The 18,355-nt window shown below is 45.0% G+C and overlaps 1 pseudogene; it reads right to left on the reverse strand.

Moving 5' to 3' along the window:
* Window positions 1-18,355, reverse strand: part of LOC118574472 — a 46,550-nt pseudogene that overhangs the window by 8,147 nt on the left and 20,048 nt on the right.

The raw sequence follows: 18,355 nt of genomic DNA on the forward strand, positions 1-18,355 counted from the left end.
AGGGACACAAGACACAAGGACCAGGAACTGGACATTTTTCTAAAAGATTTTAGACCTTTGAGCAGCAGTTCAGCTGAGATCAATACGGGTGAGGACACAGAAGCTTTCAGTCTGAAGATTCTTAGAAACAAGGTCAGCTGAGGAGTTGGCATGTGAGGTTACTTGTGACTTGTTCTGTTTCTCGGATCATTCAGCATTCACTCCAAAACGTGGCTCTGGGTTTGTTTTCATTAATAAGAAGGACCTTGTTAAATATATTTTCTGTGCCTTTGAGGTGGTATTCTTCTCCTTCCTCTATCCCTATTATTCGTAGGTTTGGTCTTTTCAAGTTGTCCCAAATTTCTTGGACATGTTGGGTCATGACTTTGCTGGCTTTAGTGTTTTCATTGAATCTATTTCTTCTAATGTATCTTCAACAATAGAGATCCTCTCTTCCATCTCTTGCATTCTGTTGGATATACTTGCATCTGAAGTTCCCATTCATTTACTCAGATTTTCTATTTCCAGCATTCCTTCTGCTAGTGTCTTCTTCATTTTTTCTATTTCCCTCTTCAGGTCTTCAACTGTTTCCCTCATATGTTTTGTTGCTTTTTCATGATTTTCTTTCAGGGACTTAGTGTTTTCTTCTGCTTTAATTGTCCTTTCCTCTAGTTTTTTTTATAGCGTTCTTCCCATTTTTTTGTTGTCTGTTCCTCCACTTTATTTTTGATTTCTTCTATATAAGGCTCTACCCTCTTCATGATGTTACCTATAAGGTTGCTTTCTTCTGCTTCTTCCATTCTGTGATGCTCAGGTCTCGCTGGTAGAGAAGGGCTAGGTTCTGGTGATGCTATACTGCTCTGTATATTGTATGTACTTCTGCCTTGATGTCTGTCCATCTCCTCGCAGAAAGGGAGAACAAGGAATAACAGACCATTATAAATGATGACCACATGAGAACAGGAATTGGCAGAGTGCTGGAGAGGACCCCAGAAATCCACAATGATACATCCTCTGTAGACTGCTGGAAATTGTCAAGAGAAAGCATGATCTGACCTAGTCTGGTGATTAGATGGCCAAACACACTAACAGTCGTACTGGAACTCTCATCCAATAACTGAAGGAAGTAGATGCAGAGAACCTCAGCCAGGCCCCAGGTGGAGCTCCAGGAGTCCAATTGTCCAGAAGGAGGAAGGACTGTAAGAGCATGAATTGTTGAGACCAAGATTGGAAAATCACAGGGACAAATAGCCAAATGAATGTAAGCACGTGAATTATGAACCAAAGGCTGCATCAGGCCCTCTGGATAAGTGAGACAAATGAATAGCTTGAACTGTTTGGGAGGCACCCAGGCAGTGGGACCCAGATCTGTTCTTAGTACAAGAGCTGGCTGTTTGGAACTTTGGGTTTAAACAGGGACACTTTGCTCAGCCTGGAAGGAGAGCAATAACCTGCCTGTACTGAATCCACCAGGTTTAAATGAATTACCAGAGGACTCTTGGCCCTGGAGGAAATGGAAATGGAGGGGAGGGGTTGAATGGAAGATAGGGGTAGGGACAGGAGGGGGGAAGACAGGGGAACCCATGGCCGATATGTAAAATTAAACACAAAAATAATAAATAAAAAAAAAAGAAAACACCTTTTAAGTGTCAAAAGGAGGCACTGTGGTGATATTGTGTTCCCCAATATACTGTAAACTTTAGTAAATTTATGTGGGGTCAGAAAACAAAAGAGCCACAAGACAGAAATACAGGCCAAAAAATGGTGGCACACACACTTTTAATCCTAGCATTTGAGAAGCAGAGATCCATTCTGATTTCTGTAAGTTCAAAGCTACACTGGAAACCACCAGGGATAGTAACATATGCCTTTAATCTCAGTAATTGATGGCAGGAAGCCAAAAGGTATATAAAGTGTGAAGACTAGGAAGTAGAGCATGGTTAAGTTTTTAGGCTTTTGAGCAGCAGTTCAACTGAGATCCATGTGGATGAGGGGTGCACAAAGGCTTCCAATTTAAAGAAATGATATCGGCTAAGGAATTGGAGAGTTGAGGTTAGATGGGGCTGCTTCTCTTTCTTTAATCATCCACCATTAACAACAATACCTGAGCCTGTTTTAGTTTTTATAAATAAGATGTGTTAAGATTCCTGGTTCAAGAAAGCAAAGATTGAGGGAGGAAGAAAAGAATGAGAAAGGTAAGATGGACTGATAAATATGTAGATCCTTGTTGGAATTTCTGGGATCCTCAAGACCATTAACAGAGGACAGATTCCCCAAAGCAGCATCTATTCCATGAAATGAGGAGTAGGCATAGATGTGGGTTCAGAGAAACTATCATGAAGCCAGAGCCTGGGCTGTCCCCATGGCAACATGTGCTGTCTCCACTCCTTGACAGTGGTAGAAGGGAATGAGTGAGCATCAGCACATTACCCACATGTCTCCTCCAAAGCAGCTGACTCCTGGGAAGAAAGCGCTTTAGCACTCTGTCAAACATGGCTACCCCAAGAAATCTGAGGCTGCATTTCCTGTTTAGCTCTGGTTAGCGTTCTGGGACCTGGAGGGCCTCGAGAACTGGCAAGGGAGAACCCCACAGATCATATGGACCCTGGCTTGCCCCAGAACTGGCAAGCTAGCTGGAGCCACCTTCACTTCAGTCCTGGGACCAGAGCTTCCATGCATCCTCATCCCCTTACCCTAGGTCCTGCTGAGAAACAGCACACTGAGGTGTTAACAGAATAAGGAAAGCAAATCCGCTTGATGGCAGTATTGTACTAAGAATGTATTGGTACCCATATTCCAGGATCTATCCCTCCGCCCTTCTCTGAGGGAAAAAAAAACAGCCAAATTTGGGTGTAAACTGGGACTAGAGCTGAAGACAGCAAGCTCTCCTAGCCCAGGAGAAATGATCTAACTGGCTCATAGGTGCATGACTCTCAGCTAGGATCTTGATTCTGCATGCCAAGAGTAGCCAGTATGTATTCAAGTGTCCCATGTCAGTGCATACACTGGATAACCATGACATAACTAAGCCTCAGGTTCTATATTACCTTACACCTCTGCTCCCAACACTCACACACCAGATTCATGACTGGGAAGGTGCATAGGACAGAGAAGAAGGTGTTCAGTTGGCCCAAGGGAGACAACACCTACCCACATTGGCTGTAGGATCAGTAATGGATTTATACCAGGCAGAGGTCGATGCCAGGCTGTGCAGAGGACAGAAAGCACACAGATAGTTTCCATGTTGACTGTCCCAGTTCCTGGGCCATGAGCAAGAGTCAGAATAGGAAGGACTAATGTCATCCAAATCCCTTGGTCTTCTACCATTGTGCATCCTATGAGTCTGTCAGAGCATTCAAGTGTTTCTGTCAGCCATCTAGCCTTTGAGTTGAGGCTCCTCTGCCTCTGATGAATGATTAGGTTCCCAGGAACCCTCAGTGGGGACTAGAAAATATCAAAGAAAAACTGTGAGTCCATCCAAGCAGCTACCATCCTGACTAGTCCTGGACTGAGCCTCAAAACCATCCGTTCTGACCTTCCTAGAAATCACTGTTATCTCATCGTCTGTGAACAGGAGTTCTCGGTACCACACACAGCCACTGCGGTCAACATATGTACTACTATTTACTTTCTTCAAATGACAGATTCTCTCTTGTCCATGGACCTTTCTTACCCAGGTACAGATGTCCGTAACCTTCCATTCACAGAAAGCAAAGCTGTCTGATGGTATTTCCATAGACTCCAGAGCACCAGGACTCATAACAGCGGAGCCAGTGCTCTTGGCTCCAGCCAGAATGCCACTACCACACCAGCACATCAGCACCCTTTCCTCAGGCAGTCCCTTGGTGTTACCTTTGGGACAAACTCAAAAGACAGCCACAACTTCATCTAGTTTTCTCCTCAGGATCTCAACATGTGGAGAAGGACAAAGTCAGTGTAGGCATCCGGAGAATTAGTGTGGTTTTTAATACACACACCCGTACCCATGTATACACTCTCACTATCTCCCACATGACTTGAATACGGGAGGAACAGGAAATGATGCAGAGAAGACAGAATGGATTTGAGGTCATAGGATGAAGGAGGGAGCCATGAAAGGGAAAAGGAAAGAACGGAAGGTAGGAGGAAATGTGGTTGATATACTGTGTACCCCATTAAACTTGCCTGGAGATCAGAGAAAAGAACAACCACTGTATTAACCATAGAGGTCAGGCAGTGGTAGCACACACCTTTAATCACAGTACTTTTAATCTCATGTCTTACTTGGGAAAGACACATGCCTTTAGTCCCAGGAAGGGATGGCAGGAAGCAGAAAGGGACACAAGACACAAGGACCGACAACTAGAGATATTTTTTAAAGCTGTTAGGCTTTTGAGCAGTGATTCAGCTGAGATCAATTCGGGTGAGGACACAGAAGCTCTCAGTCTGAAGACTCATGGAAACAAGATCAGCTGAGAAGTTGGCAAATGAGTTTACCTATGAATTGCTCTGTTTCTCTGATCATTCAGCATTCACTCCAAAACCTGGCTCTGGGTTTGTTTTCATTAATAAGAACGACCTATAAAGTACTACAAGGAGGCACTGTGGTAATATTGTGTTCCTCAATATATTGTATATTTTAATAAAGTTATGTGGGTTGAGAGAACAGAACAGCCACCAGACAGATACAGGGGCCAGAAAATGGTGGCACACACACCTTTATTCCTAGCATTCCAGAGGCAAAGATCCATTCTGATTTCTGTAAATTCAAGGCTACACTGGAAACGGCCAGGCATAGTGACACGTGCCTTTAACTCAGTAAATTTTGGCAGTTAGCAGAAAGGTATGTAAGGCATGAGGACTAGAAACTAGAGCCTGATTAAGCTTTTAGACTTTTGAGCAGCAGTTCCTCTGAGATCCATTAGGATGAGGACACAAAGGCTTCCAGTTTGAATAAATGAGATCAGCTAAGGAATTGTCGAGGTGAGGATAGCTGTGGCTGGTTCTGTTAATCTGATCGTTCAGCATTCACCACAATACCTGGCTCTGGGTTTGATTTTGTTTTTGTTTTTCAAGATATGGTTTCTCTCCGTATTTTTATGTGTTTCCTGGAACTCGCTTTGTAGACCAAGCTGGTCTCAAACTCAGAGAGATCTGCTTGCCTCTGCCTCACGATTGCTGGGATTAAAGACATGCACCAACACCACCTGGCTATGGATTTGTGTTTATTAATAAGACCTCTCAATATTCATGCTACAAGGAGGCACAGCATGAGGGAGGAAGAAAGGAATGAGAAAGGTAAGATGGACTGATAAATATGTAGATCCTTGTTGGAATTTCTGGGATCCTCAAGACCATTAACAGAGGACAGATTCCCCAAAGCAGCATCTATTCCATGAAATGAGGAGTAGGCATAGATGTGGGTTCAGAGAAACTACCATGAAGCCAGAGCCTGGGCTGTCCCCATGGCAACATGTGCTGTCTCCACTCCTTGACAGTGGTAGAAGGGAATGAGTGAGCATCAGCACATTACCCACATGTCTCCTCCAAAGCAGCTGACTCCTGGGAAGAAAGCGCTTTAGCACTCTGTCAAACATGGCTACCCCAAGAAATCTGAGGCTGCATTTCCTGTTTAGCTCTGGTTAGCGTTCTGGGACCTGGAGGGCCTCGAGAACTGGCAAGGGAGAACCCCACAGATCATATGGACCCTGGCTTGCCCCAGAACTGGCAAGCTAGCTGGAGCCACCTTCACTTCAGTCCTGGGACCAGAGCTTCCATGCATCCTCATCCCCTTACCCTAGGTCCTGCTGAGAAACAGCACACTGAGGTGTTAACAGAATAAGGAAAGCAAATCCGCTTGATGGCAGTATTGTACTAAGAATGTATTGGTACCCATATTCCAGGATCTATCCCTCCGCCCTTCTCTGAGGGAAAAAAACAGCCAAATTTGGGTGTAAACTGGGACTAGAGCTGAAGACAGCAAGCTCTCCTAGCCCAGCAGAAATGATCTAACTGGCACACAGGTGCATGACTCTCAGCTAGGATCTTGATTCTGCATGCCAAGAGTAGCCAGTATGTATTCAAGTGTCCCATGTCAGTGCATACACTGGATAACCATGACATAACTAAGCCTCAGGTTCTATATTACCTTACACCTCTGCTCCCAACACTCACACACCAGATTCATGACTGGGAAGGTGCATAGGACAGAGAAGAAGGTGTTCAGTTGGCCCAAGGGAGACAACACCTACCCACAATGGCTGTAGGATCAGTAATGGATTTATACCAGGCAGAGGTCGATGCCAGGCTGTGAAGAGGACAGAAAGCACACAGATAGTTTCCATGTTGACTGTCCCAGTTCCTGGGCCATGAGCAAGAGTCAGAATAGGAAGGACAAATGTCATCCAAATCCCTTGGTCTTCTACCATTGTGCATCCTATGAGTCTGTCAGAGCATTCAAGTGTTTCTGTCAGCCATCTAGCCTTTGAGTTGAGGCTCCTCTGCCTCTGATGAATGATTAGGTTCCCAGGAACCCTCAGTGGGGACTAGAAAATATCAAAGAAAAACTGTGAGTCCATCCAAGCAGCTACCATCCTGACTAGTCCTGGACTGAGCCTCAAAACCATCCGTTCTGACCTTCCTAGAAATCACTGTTATCTCATCGTCTGTGAACAGGAGTTCTCGGTACCACACACAGCCACTGCGGTCAACATATGTACTACTATTTACTTTCTTCAAATGACAGATTCTCTCTTGTCCATGGACCTTTCTTACCCAGGTACAGATGTCCGTAACCTTCCATTCACAGAAAGCAAAGCTGTCTGATGGTATTTCCATAGACTCCAGAGCACCAGGACTCATAACAGCGGAGCCAGTGCTCTTGGCTCCAGCCAGAATGCCACTACCACACCAGCACATCAGCACCCTTTCCTCAGGCAGTCCCTTGGTGTTACCTTTGGGACAAACTCAAAAGACAGCCACAACTTCATCTAGTTTTCTCCTCAGGATCTCAACATGTGGAGAAGGACAAAGTCAGTGTAGGCATCCGGAGAATTAGTGTGGTTTTTAATACACACACCCGTACCCATGTATACACTCTCACTATCTCCCACATGACTTGAATACGGGAGGAACAGGAAATGATGCAGAGAAGACAGAATGGATTTGAGGTCATAGGATGAAGGAGGGAGCCATGAAAGGGAAAAGGAAAGAACGGAAGGTAGGAGGAAATGTGGTTGATATACTGTGTACCCCATTAAACTTGCCTGGAGATCAGAGAAAAGAACAACCACTGTATTAACCATAGAGGTCAGGCAGTGGTAGCACACACCTTTAATCACAGTACTTTTAATCTCATGTCTTACTTGGGAAAGACACATGCCTTTAGTCCCAGGAAGGGATGGCAGGAAGCAGAAAGGGACACAAGACACAAGGACCGACAACTAGAGATATTTTTTAAAGCTGTTAGGCTTTTGAGCAGTGATTCAGCTGAGATCAATTCGGGTGAGGACACAGAAGCTCTCAGTCTGAAGACTCATGGAAACAAGATCAGCTGAGAAGTTGGCAAATGAGTTTACCTATGAATTGCTCTGTTTCTCTGATCATTCAGCATTCACTCCAAAACCTGGCTCTGGGTTTGTTTTCATTAATAAGAACGACCTATAAAGTACTACAAGGAGGCACTGTGGTAATATTGTGTTCCTCAATATATTGTATATTTTAATAAAGTTATGTGGGTTGAGAGAACAGAACAGCCACCAGACAGATACAGGGGCCAGAAAATGGTGGCACACACACCTTTATTCCTAGCATTCCAGAGGCAAAGATCCATTCTGATTTCTGTAAATTCAAGGCTACACTGGAAACGGCCAGGCATAGTGACACGTGCCTTTAACTCAGTAAATTTTGGCAGTTAGCAGAAAGGTATGTAAGGCATGAGGACTAGAAACTAGAGCCTGATTAAGCTTTTAGACTTTTGAGCAGCAGTTCCTCTGAGATCCATTAGGATGAGGACACAAAGGCTTCCAGTTTGAATAAATGAGATCAGCTAAGGAATTGTCGAGGTGAGGATAGCTGTGGCTGGTTCTGTTAATCTGATCGTTCAGCATTCACCACAATACCTGGCTCTGGGTTTGATTTTGTTTTTGTTTTTCAAGATATGGTTTCTCTCCGTATTTTTATGTGTTTCCTGGAACTCGCTTTGTAGACCAAGCTGGTCTCAAACTCAGAGAGATCTGCTTGCCTCTGCCTCACGATTGCTGGGATTAAAGACATGCACCAACACCACCTGGCTATGGATTTGTGTTTATTAATAAGACCTCTCAATATTCATGCTACAAGGAGGCACAGCATGAGGGAGGAAGAAAGGAATGAGAAAGGTAAGATGGACTGATAAATATGTAGATCCTTGTTGGAATTTCTGGGATCCTCAAGACCATTAACAGAGGACAGATTCCCCAAAGCAGCATCTATTCCATGAAATGAGGAGTAGGCATAGATGTGGGTTCAGAGAAACTACCATGAAGCCAGAGCCTGGGCTGTCCCCATGGCAACATGTGCTGTCTCCACTCCTTGACAGTGGTAGAAGGGAATGAGTGAGCATCAGCACATTACCCACATGTCTCCTCCAAAGCAGCTGACTCCTGGGAAGAAAGCGCTTTAGCACTCTGTCAAACATGGCTACCCCAAGAAATCTGAGGCTGCATTTCCTGTTTAGCTCTGGTTAGCGTTCTGGGACCTGGAGGGCCTCGAGAACTGGCAAGGGAGAACCCCACAGATCATATGGACCCTGGCTTGCCCCAGAACTGGCAAGCTAGCTGGAGCCACCTTCACTTCAGTCCTGGGACCAGAGCTTCCATGCATCCTCATCCCCTTACCCTAGGTCCTGCTGAGAAACAGCACACTGAGGTGTTAACAGAATAAGGAAAGCAAATCCGCTTGATGGCAGTATTGTACTAAGAATGTATTGGTACCCATATTCCAGGATCTATCCCTCCGCCCTTCTCTGAGGGAAAAAAACAGCCAAATTTGGGTGTAAACTGGGACTAGAGCTGAAGACAGCAAGCTCTCCTAGCCCAGCAGAAATGATCTAACTGGCACACAGGTGCATGACTCTCAGCTAGGATCTTGATTCTGCATGCCAAGAGTAGCCAGTATGTATTCAAGTGTCCCATGTCAGTGCATACACTGGATAACCATGACATAACTAAGCCTCAGGTTCTATATTACCTTACACCTCTGCTCCCAACACTCACACACCAGATTCATGACTGGGAAGGTGCATAGGACAGAGAAGAAGGTGTTCAGTTGGCCCAAGGGAGACAACACCTACCCACAATGGCTGTAGGATCAGTAATGGATTTATACCAGGCAGAGGTCGATGCCAGGCTGTGAAGAGGACAGAAAGCACACAGATAGTTTCCATGTTGACTGTCCCAGTTCCTGGGCCATGAGCAAGAGTCAGAATAGGAAGGACAAATGTCATCCAAATCCCTTGGTCTTCTACCATTGTGCATCCTATGAGTCTGTCAGAGCATTCAAGTGTTTCTGTCAGCCATCTAGCCTTTGAGTTGAGGCTCCTCTGCCTCTGATGAATGATTAGGTTCCCAGGAACCCTCAGTGGGGACTAGAAAATATCAAAGAAAAACTGTGAGTCCATCCAAGCAGCTACCATCCTGACTAGTCCTGGACTGAGCCTCAAAACCATCCGTTCTGACCTTCCTAGAAATCACTGTTATCTCATCGTCTGTGAACAGGAGTTCTCGGTACCACACACAGCCACTGCGGTCAACATATGTACTACTATTTACTTTCTTCAAATGACAGATTCTCTCTTGTCCATGGACCTTTCTTACCCAGGTACAGATGTCCGTAACCTTCCATTCACAGAAAGCAAAGCTGTCTGATGGTATTTCCATAGACTCCAGAGCACCAGGACTCATAACAGCGGAGCCAGTGCTCTTGGCTCCAGCCAGAATGCCACTACCACACCAGCACATCAGCACCCTTTCCTCAGGCAGTCCCTTGGTGTTACCTTTGGGACAAACTCAAAAGACAGCCACAACTTCATCTAGTTTTCTCCTCAGGATCTCAACATGTGGAGAAGGACAAAGTCAGTGTAGGCATCCGGAGAATTAGTGTGGTTTTTAATACACACACCCGTACCCATGTATACACTCTCACTATCTCCCACATGACTTGAATACGGGAGGAACAGGAAATGATGCAGAGAAGACAGAATGGATTTGAGGTCATAGGATGAAGGAGGGAGCCATGAAAGGGAAAAGGAAAGAACGGAAGGTAGGAGGAAATGTGGTTGATATACTGTGTACCCCATTAAACTTGCCTGGAGATCAGAGAAAAGAACAACCACTGTATTAACCATAGAGGTCAGGCAGTGGTAGCACACACCTTTAATCACAGTACTTTTAATCTCATGTCTTACTTGGGAAAGACACATGCCTTTAGTCCCAGGAAGGGATGGCAGGAAGCAGAAAGGGACACAAGACACAAGGACCGACAACTAGAGATATTTTTTAAAGCTGTTAGGCTTTTGAGCAGTGATTCAGCTGAGATCAATTCGGGTGAGGACACAGAAGCTCTCAGTCTGAAGACTCATGGAAACAAGATCAGCTGAGAAGTTGGCAAATGAGTTTACCTATGAATTGCTCTGTTTCTCTGATCATTCAGCATTCACTCCAAAACCTGGCTCTGGGTTTGTTTTCATTAATAAGAACGACCTATAAAGTACTACAAGGAGGCACTGTGGTAATATTGTGTTCCTCAATATATTGTATATTTTAATAAAGTTATGTGGGTTGAGAGAACAGAACAGCCACCAGACAGATACAGGGGCCAGAAAATGGTGGCACACACACCTTTATTCCTAGCATTCCAGAGGCAAAGATCCATTCTGATTTCTGTAAATTCAAGGCTACACTGGAAACGGCCAGGCATAGTGACACGTGCCTTTAACTCAGTAAATTTTGGCAGTTAGCAGAAAGGTATGTAAGGCATGAGGACTAGAAACTAGAGCCTGATTAAGCTTTTAGACTTTTGAGCAGCAGTTCCTCTGAGATCCATTAGGATGAGGACACAAAGGCTTCCAGTTTGAATAAATGAGATCAGCTAAGGAATTGTCGAGGTGAGGATAGCTGTGGCTGGTTCTGTTAATCTGATCGTTCAGCATTCACCACAATACCTGGCTCTGGGTTTGATTTTGTTTTTGTTTTTCAAGATATGGTTTCTCTCCGTATTTTTATGTGTTTCCTGGAACTCGCTTTGTAGACCAAGCTGGTCTCAAACTCAGAGAGATCTGCTTGCCTCTGCCTCACGATTGCTGGGATTAAAGACATGCACCAACACCACCTGGCTATGGATTTGTGTTTATTAATAAGACCTCTCAATATTCATGCTACAAGGAGGCACAGCATGAGGGAGGAAGAAAGGAATGAGAAAGGTAAGATGGACTGATAAATATGTAGATCCTTGTTGGAATTTCTGGGATCCTCAAGACCATTAACAGAGGACAGATTCCCCAAAGCAGCATCTATTCCATGAAATGAGGAGTAGGCATAGATGTGGGTTCAGAGAAACTACCATGAAGCCAGAGCCTGGGCTGTCCCCATGGCAACATGTGCTGTCTCCACTCCTTGACAGTGGTAGAAGGGAATGAGTGAGCATCAGCACATTACCCACATGTCTCCTCCAAAGCAGCTGACTCCTGGGAAGAAAGCGCTTTAGCACTCTGTCAAACATGGCTACCCCAAGAAATCTGAGGCTGCATTTCCTGTTTAGCTCTGGTTAGCGTTCTGGGACCTGGAGGGCCTCGAGAACTGGCAAGGGAGAACCCCACAGATCATATGGACCCTGGCTTGCCCCAGAACTGGCAAGCTAGCTGGAGCCACCTTCACTTCAGTCCTGGGACCAGAGCTTCCATGCATCCTCATCCCCTTACCCTAGGTCCTGCTGAGAAACAGCACACTGAGGTGTTAACAGAATAAGGAAAGCAAATCCGCTTGATGGCAGTATTGTACTAAGAATGTATTGGTACCCATATTCCAGGATCTATCCCTCCGCCCTTCTCTGAGGGAAAAAAACAGCCAAATTTGGGTGTAAACTGGGACTAGAGCTGAAGACAGCAAGCTCTCCTAGCCCAGCAGAAATGATCTAACTGGCACACAGGTGCATGACTCTCAGCTAGGATCTTGATTCTGCATGCCAAGAGTAGCCAGTATGTATTCAAGTGTCCCATGTCAGTGCATACACTGGATAACCATGACATAACTAAGCCTCAGGTTCTATATTACCTTACACCTCTGCTCCCAACACTCACACACCAGATTCATGACTGGGAAGGTGCATAGGACAGAGAAGAAGGTGTTCAGTTGGCCCAAGGGAGACAACACCTACCCACAATGGCTGTAGGATCAGTAATGGATTTATACCAGGCAGAGGTCGATGCCAGGCTGTGAAGAGGACAGAAAGCACACAGATAGTTTCCATGTTGACTGTCCCAGTTCCTGGGCCATGAGCAAGAGTCAGAATAGGAAGGACAAATGTCATCCAAATCCCTTGGTCTTCTACCATTGTGCATCCTATGAGTCTGTCAGAGCATTCAAGTGTTTCTGTCAGCCATCTAGCCTTTGAGTTGAGGCTCCTCTGCCTCTGATGAATGATTAGGTTCCCAGGAACCCTCAGTGGGGACGAGAAAATATCAAAGAAAAACTGTGAGTCCATCCAAGCAGCTACCATCCTGACTAGTCCTGGACTGAGCCTCAAAACCATCCGTTCTGACCTTCCTAGAAATCACTGTTATCTCATCGTCTGTGAACAGGAGTTCTCGGTACCACACACAGCCACTGCGGTCAACATATGTACTACTATTTACTTTCTTCAAATGACAGATTCTCTCTTGTCCATGGACCTTTCTTACCCAGGTACAGATGTCCGTAACCTTCCATTCACAGAAAGCAAAGCTGTCTGATGGTATTTCCATAGACTCCAGAGCACCAGGACTCATAACAGCGGAGCCAGTGCTCTTGGCTCCAGCCAGAATGCCACTACCACACCAGCACATCAGCACCCTTTCCTCAGGCAGTCCCTTGGTGTTACCTTTGGGACAAACTCAAAAGACAGCCACAACTTCATCTAGTTTTCTCCTCAGGATCTCAACATGTGGAGAAGGACAAAGTCAGTGTAGGCATCCGGAGAATTAGTGTGGTTTTTAATACACACACCCGTACCCATGTATACACTCTCACTATCTCCCACATGACTTGAATACGGGAGGAACAGGAAATGATGCAGAGAAGACAGAATGGATTTGAGGTCATAGGATGAAGGAGGGAGCCATGAAAGGGAAAAGGAAAGAACGGAAGGTAGGAGGAAATGTGGTTGATATACTGTGTACCCCATTAAACTTGCCTGGAGATCAGAGAAAAGAACAACCACTGTATTAACCATAGAGGTCAGGCAGTGGTAGCACACACCTTTAATCACAGTACTTTTAATCTCATGTCTTACTTGGGAAAGACACATGCCTTTAGTCCCAGGAAGGGATGGCAGGAAGCAGAAAGGGACACAAGACACAAGGACCGACAACTAGAGATATTTTTTAAAGCTGTTAGGCTTTTGAGCAGTGATTCAGCTGAGATCAATTCGGGTGAGGACACAGAAGCTCTCAGTCTGAAGACTCATGGAAACAAGATCAGCTGAGAAGTTGGCAAATGAGTTTACCTATGAATTGCTCTGTTTCTCTGATCATTCAGCATTCACTCCAAAACCTGGCTCTGGGTTTGTTTTCATTAATAAGAACGACCTATAAAGTACTACAAGGAGGCACTGTGGTAATATTGTGTTCCTCAATATATTGTATATTTTAATAAAGTTATGTGGGTTGAGAGAACAGAACAGCCACCAGACAGATACAGGGGCCAGAAAATGGTGGCACACACACCTTTATTCCTAGCATTCCAGAGGCAAAGATCCATTCTGATTTCTGTAAATTCAAGGCTACACTGGAAACGGCCAGGCATAGTGACACGTGCCTTTAACTCAGTAAATTTTGGCAGTTAGCAGAAAGGTATATAAGGCATGAGGACTAGAAACTAGAGCCTGATTAAGCTTTTAGACTTTTGAGCAGCAGTTCCTCTGAGATCCATTAGGATGAGGACACAAAGGCTTCCAGTTTGAATAAATGAGATCAGCTAAGGAATTGTCGAGGTGAGGATAGCTGTGGCTGGTTCTGTTAATCTGATCGTTCAGCATTCACCACAATACCTGGCTCTGGGTTTGATTTTTTTTTTTTTCAAGATATGGTTTCTCTCCGTATTTTTATGTGTTTCCTGGAACTTGCTTTGTAGACCAAGCTGGTCTCAAACTCAGAGAGATCTGCTTGCCTCTGCCTCACGATTGCTGGGATTAAAGACATGCACCAACACCACCTGGCTATGGATTTGTGTTTATTAATAAGACCTCTCAATATTCATGCTACAAGGAGGCACAGCATGAGGGAGGAAGAAAGGAATGAGAAAGGTAAGATGGACTGATAAATATGTAGATCCTTGTTGGAATTTCTCGGATTCTCAAGACCATTAACTTAGGATAGATTCCCACAGCAGCATCAGAAAAATATTATGAACCCATGGACAATATCTCTAATCCTTGTTGGTGGTAGGATATGGAAGGAGTCACAGGCATGTTTTGCCCATAACATATCTTTTCCAAGGTAGCTGAGTCCCAGGGAGAGACAAACATGGCTGCCACAGGAAATCCAAGTCTTCACTTCCTTTGTAGCCTGGCAAGTCTCAGGAGCTAGCGGTGACCTAGACCCTTGAATTGCTCTAGCACTGGAATGTTTGCTATAGCCTCCTTCACTTCAGTCTTGGGACTGAAGTCCCCTTGCAACCTTGCTCCTCCAAACCCAGTGCTTCTCAGAAGCAGCTCACTGAAGTGTTAGCAGAAACATGAAAGTCATTCTGCTTGATGGCAGTGTTGTACCAAGTGTGCCTAGATATCCTTCTAGAGTTTCTCCCTCCCCGATTCTCTGAGGAAAAAAAAAACAAACAAACAACAATTTGTCACTAGACTACAATGAGGATGTTTCAGTCTTGGATTTTTCTGCTCAAAGGCATCTGGATCTTATTGTGCAGGGGTGGTGGTGGGAGTGAAGAAAGGATCCTGTCAGAGGGTGGAGTGGAGTGTCTCTTTCTGCCTCTGTCTTTCTCTCTGTCTCTCTCTGGTGTGTGTGTGTGTGTGTGTGTGTGTGTGTGTGTGTGTGTGTGTGATTCATGTCCCCAGTCCAACTATTTCAGTCCCTCTACCACAAACACATGTCATGTCCTGAGCCATAAACACCATGTAGGAAAACCCACCACTAGATACAAAAATTATGAGAAACCACAGAAATAAACCTCTGGGCAGAAACTGGACAATGCTGAACACAGCCCAACTCTACCCTACCCTGTGGGAGGACAGCTCTCACCTTTTAAAAGGGTTCCTATGAGGAGGAGAGTGGTGTAAGAAACTTTTAGACATAAAAATAGCAAAGAGGAGAAAGACAGAAACAAGGGATAGCTTTTTTTGGGGGGGGGGGGTACCTGGATCAAAACCCAGTGGTCCCTTCTTTGTCTTCAAATGGGTTTTTCATAACAAAGTCAAGAGGCAAGGCAAAAGACCTCCCCCTTGCTAGATCAAAGCACACCACACAGCCAAGTGTAGACCCTTCCAAATACCTGGTAACCATGCCCATGATCATATCATCCCCTTATGTATCCCTTCTGGGTAAAGCAAGCTCAGAAACTGGAACCCTGAGTAAGTTCTCACTACGAAACCTCTGTGGGTCTCTACACCACCCCCAGCCCCGGAGGAAAACTCTAATTGGCAGAATTGCACAGGAGCCTCAGCTACCATCATGATTCTGGGGTCAAGGGTAACCAATATGTGTCCACACCTTCCATGGATGGCAGATACTGGATAACCATGATACATCTAAGTGTCATGTTCAAGGTTAGCTGACCCTCTCCTCCCAACCTTCACACAGGAGGATCCTGGCAGAGAAAGTGCATAGGACAGAGAAGAAACTGTGCAGCTGGCACAAGGGAGACAACTACTTGCCCACACAGGGCCTAGTAATAGAGATGGATTTATATCTGGCAGAAGGAGACTCTGGATTACACAGGAAGTTTCTAATGTGAGGGCTTTAGGTCCTTAGAAAAAAAGCCAAGAGCAGCATAGAGGGAACAGCTGTCACCCAAACACTTTGGTCTTCTTGTCTAGAGACCTTCACCTGTGGAGTTCATCACCCTGGCTGTTCATTCAAGTGGATGCTCTGGGCCATCTGCCATATCATGCATGGGTTGAAGCATCCTCTTCCTCTGCTGAAAGTTAACGCTCTGCAGGAGCCTAATCTCAGGGCAAGAAAATATCAAAAGAAGAACCTTTACTCCATCCCAGGTGCTACCTGCCTATTAGGCCCAGCACTGAGGCTACAAACCATCTCTTTGGACTCATCCAACCACCATTATGATCTCACCATTTGTAATTAATCATTCTTATTAACCAACACATTCATTTTCAATCATCACTTTCCCACTATTTCCTGTCTACAAACGACATGATATTATTCTTGTATGTCAACCTTTCTTTATCATGTGCATCTAGCCATCTACCCATTTCTACATCTCTCAACACAGTTAAAAGAAAGCTCTCTAATGGGATTTACATAGACTGAGAGGCACATAGACACATTAAAGAGATCCTAGTTTTGTTAGCTCTGCCAGGATGCCAACATTACACCAGACTACCAGCACCCCTGCCTCAGGTAGTCACTTGTGGGCAAACTCAAAAGGAACCTACAACATTTCTTCACATTTCTCCCAGGGATCTGAACACATGTCTCAGAACTAAACATGTGTAGGTCTAGGAAAAAGAATTTTTTGGGGGCTGGCTATGACTGTCAGTGATCGTATACACACATACTCCCAACCTAATATAGATTTCATGCCACATATATTCAGGGAGGCTGTACCTTGCTAGATTATTGGGGAATTAATATTTTCCACTGAGAACTGCTTTTAACTACCCAACAGGAAGCCTCCCTATCCTTAAGGACTGAACCTGCATAGGCCCACCTTCTCCTTATTGAGATTTTCTGTAGTGCCTAGCAGAAGAAGATCTCCTTCCCTTTCTTACTGAGAAGCCCTGTCAGTGCTTTCAAACTCCCCATCTCTACCAACCTCAAGCAGAGAAAGCCCTTCCAAGGATGAGGATGGAATTAATCTCCTATGTGACTTGCTGTTCTGACTTCTTATTGGCTCCAGGCCATCCACTCCTATGTACTGGTCTTGCAACCTTCCACATACTTTCCAGCCAAGGTCCAGACCAGTAGGTAATAATCATAGATACTCACCCACTGACAGAAATAGATGTCATTTCTCTTTGTTCCCTGCACTACCTGCCAGATGTACCCACCTAAATATCTGCTTAGGGTACTGTCCTTAAAGAGCTTGCATTTAAGACCAACAGCCATTTATTATTCAAACTTAGGACTGTCTGTCACATCTACTACCCAGGCAGTGTGCTCTGTCATGACTTCTGCACCCTCTATGGCCTTGATTCCAATGCAAGGGACAGACAGACACATACACACACACACACACACACACACACACACACACACACACACAGAGAGAGAGAGAGAGAGAGAGAGAGAGAGAGAGAGAGAGAGAGAGAGAGAGAGAGAGAGAGAGAGAACATTCATAATCATTTCAAGGAGAACCATAGCCTCGTGGTTCAATAAGGGACAACCAATCTTGACCTTTATCCTGCATATTCCCTGAGAGTTTTGAGCAAGGTGACCTGGTACAGAGAATCCTGCCTGTGAGTCTCTTCTGCAGCTAGAGGGTTCAGACAGGGAGGCACTGGTAGTCAGAGTTGACCATATGATACCTTTCCTCTGATATCCTCCTTCCTTGCTTGACTGTGGCTGTCTACTCAGATTCACCCTAAGGAAGGACGCTTCCTTCTGCTACTTGCTGCTATATATCACTTGACTAACCCAGCAAAAATACCCCATCTGCACGCCACCATTGCAGATATTCCCCATAGTCTTGGCTCATGCTGAAGGCTTGGCTTGAATGATGAACCCTTGGCTGACAGGTGCAGCAATCTGGAAGGACAGTAAAAGTGCAAAGGAAACAAAAAGAGTCAAAATAGAAAGAAGACAGAAAGCAAGGAGAGACAGAAAATGAAGCAGAGACAACACAGTGGGCATGTTAGCCATCCAGGAGGAAGGGAAGGAGGGAAGGGGAGAAGGAAGGAAGGAGGAAAGGAAGGAAGGAAGGAAGGTAAAAATGAAGTGGGGAGAGAAGGATGGACAGGTAGAAAGCAAGGATTT

This window comes from Onychomys torridus, chromosome X (assembly GCF_903995425.1).
Source record: "Onychomys torridus chromosome X, mOncTor1.1, whole genome shotgun sequence".
NCBI lineage: Eukaryota > Metazoa > Chordata > Mammalia > Rodentia > Cricetidae > Onychomys > Onychomys torridus.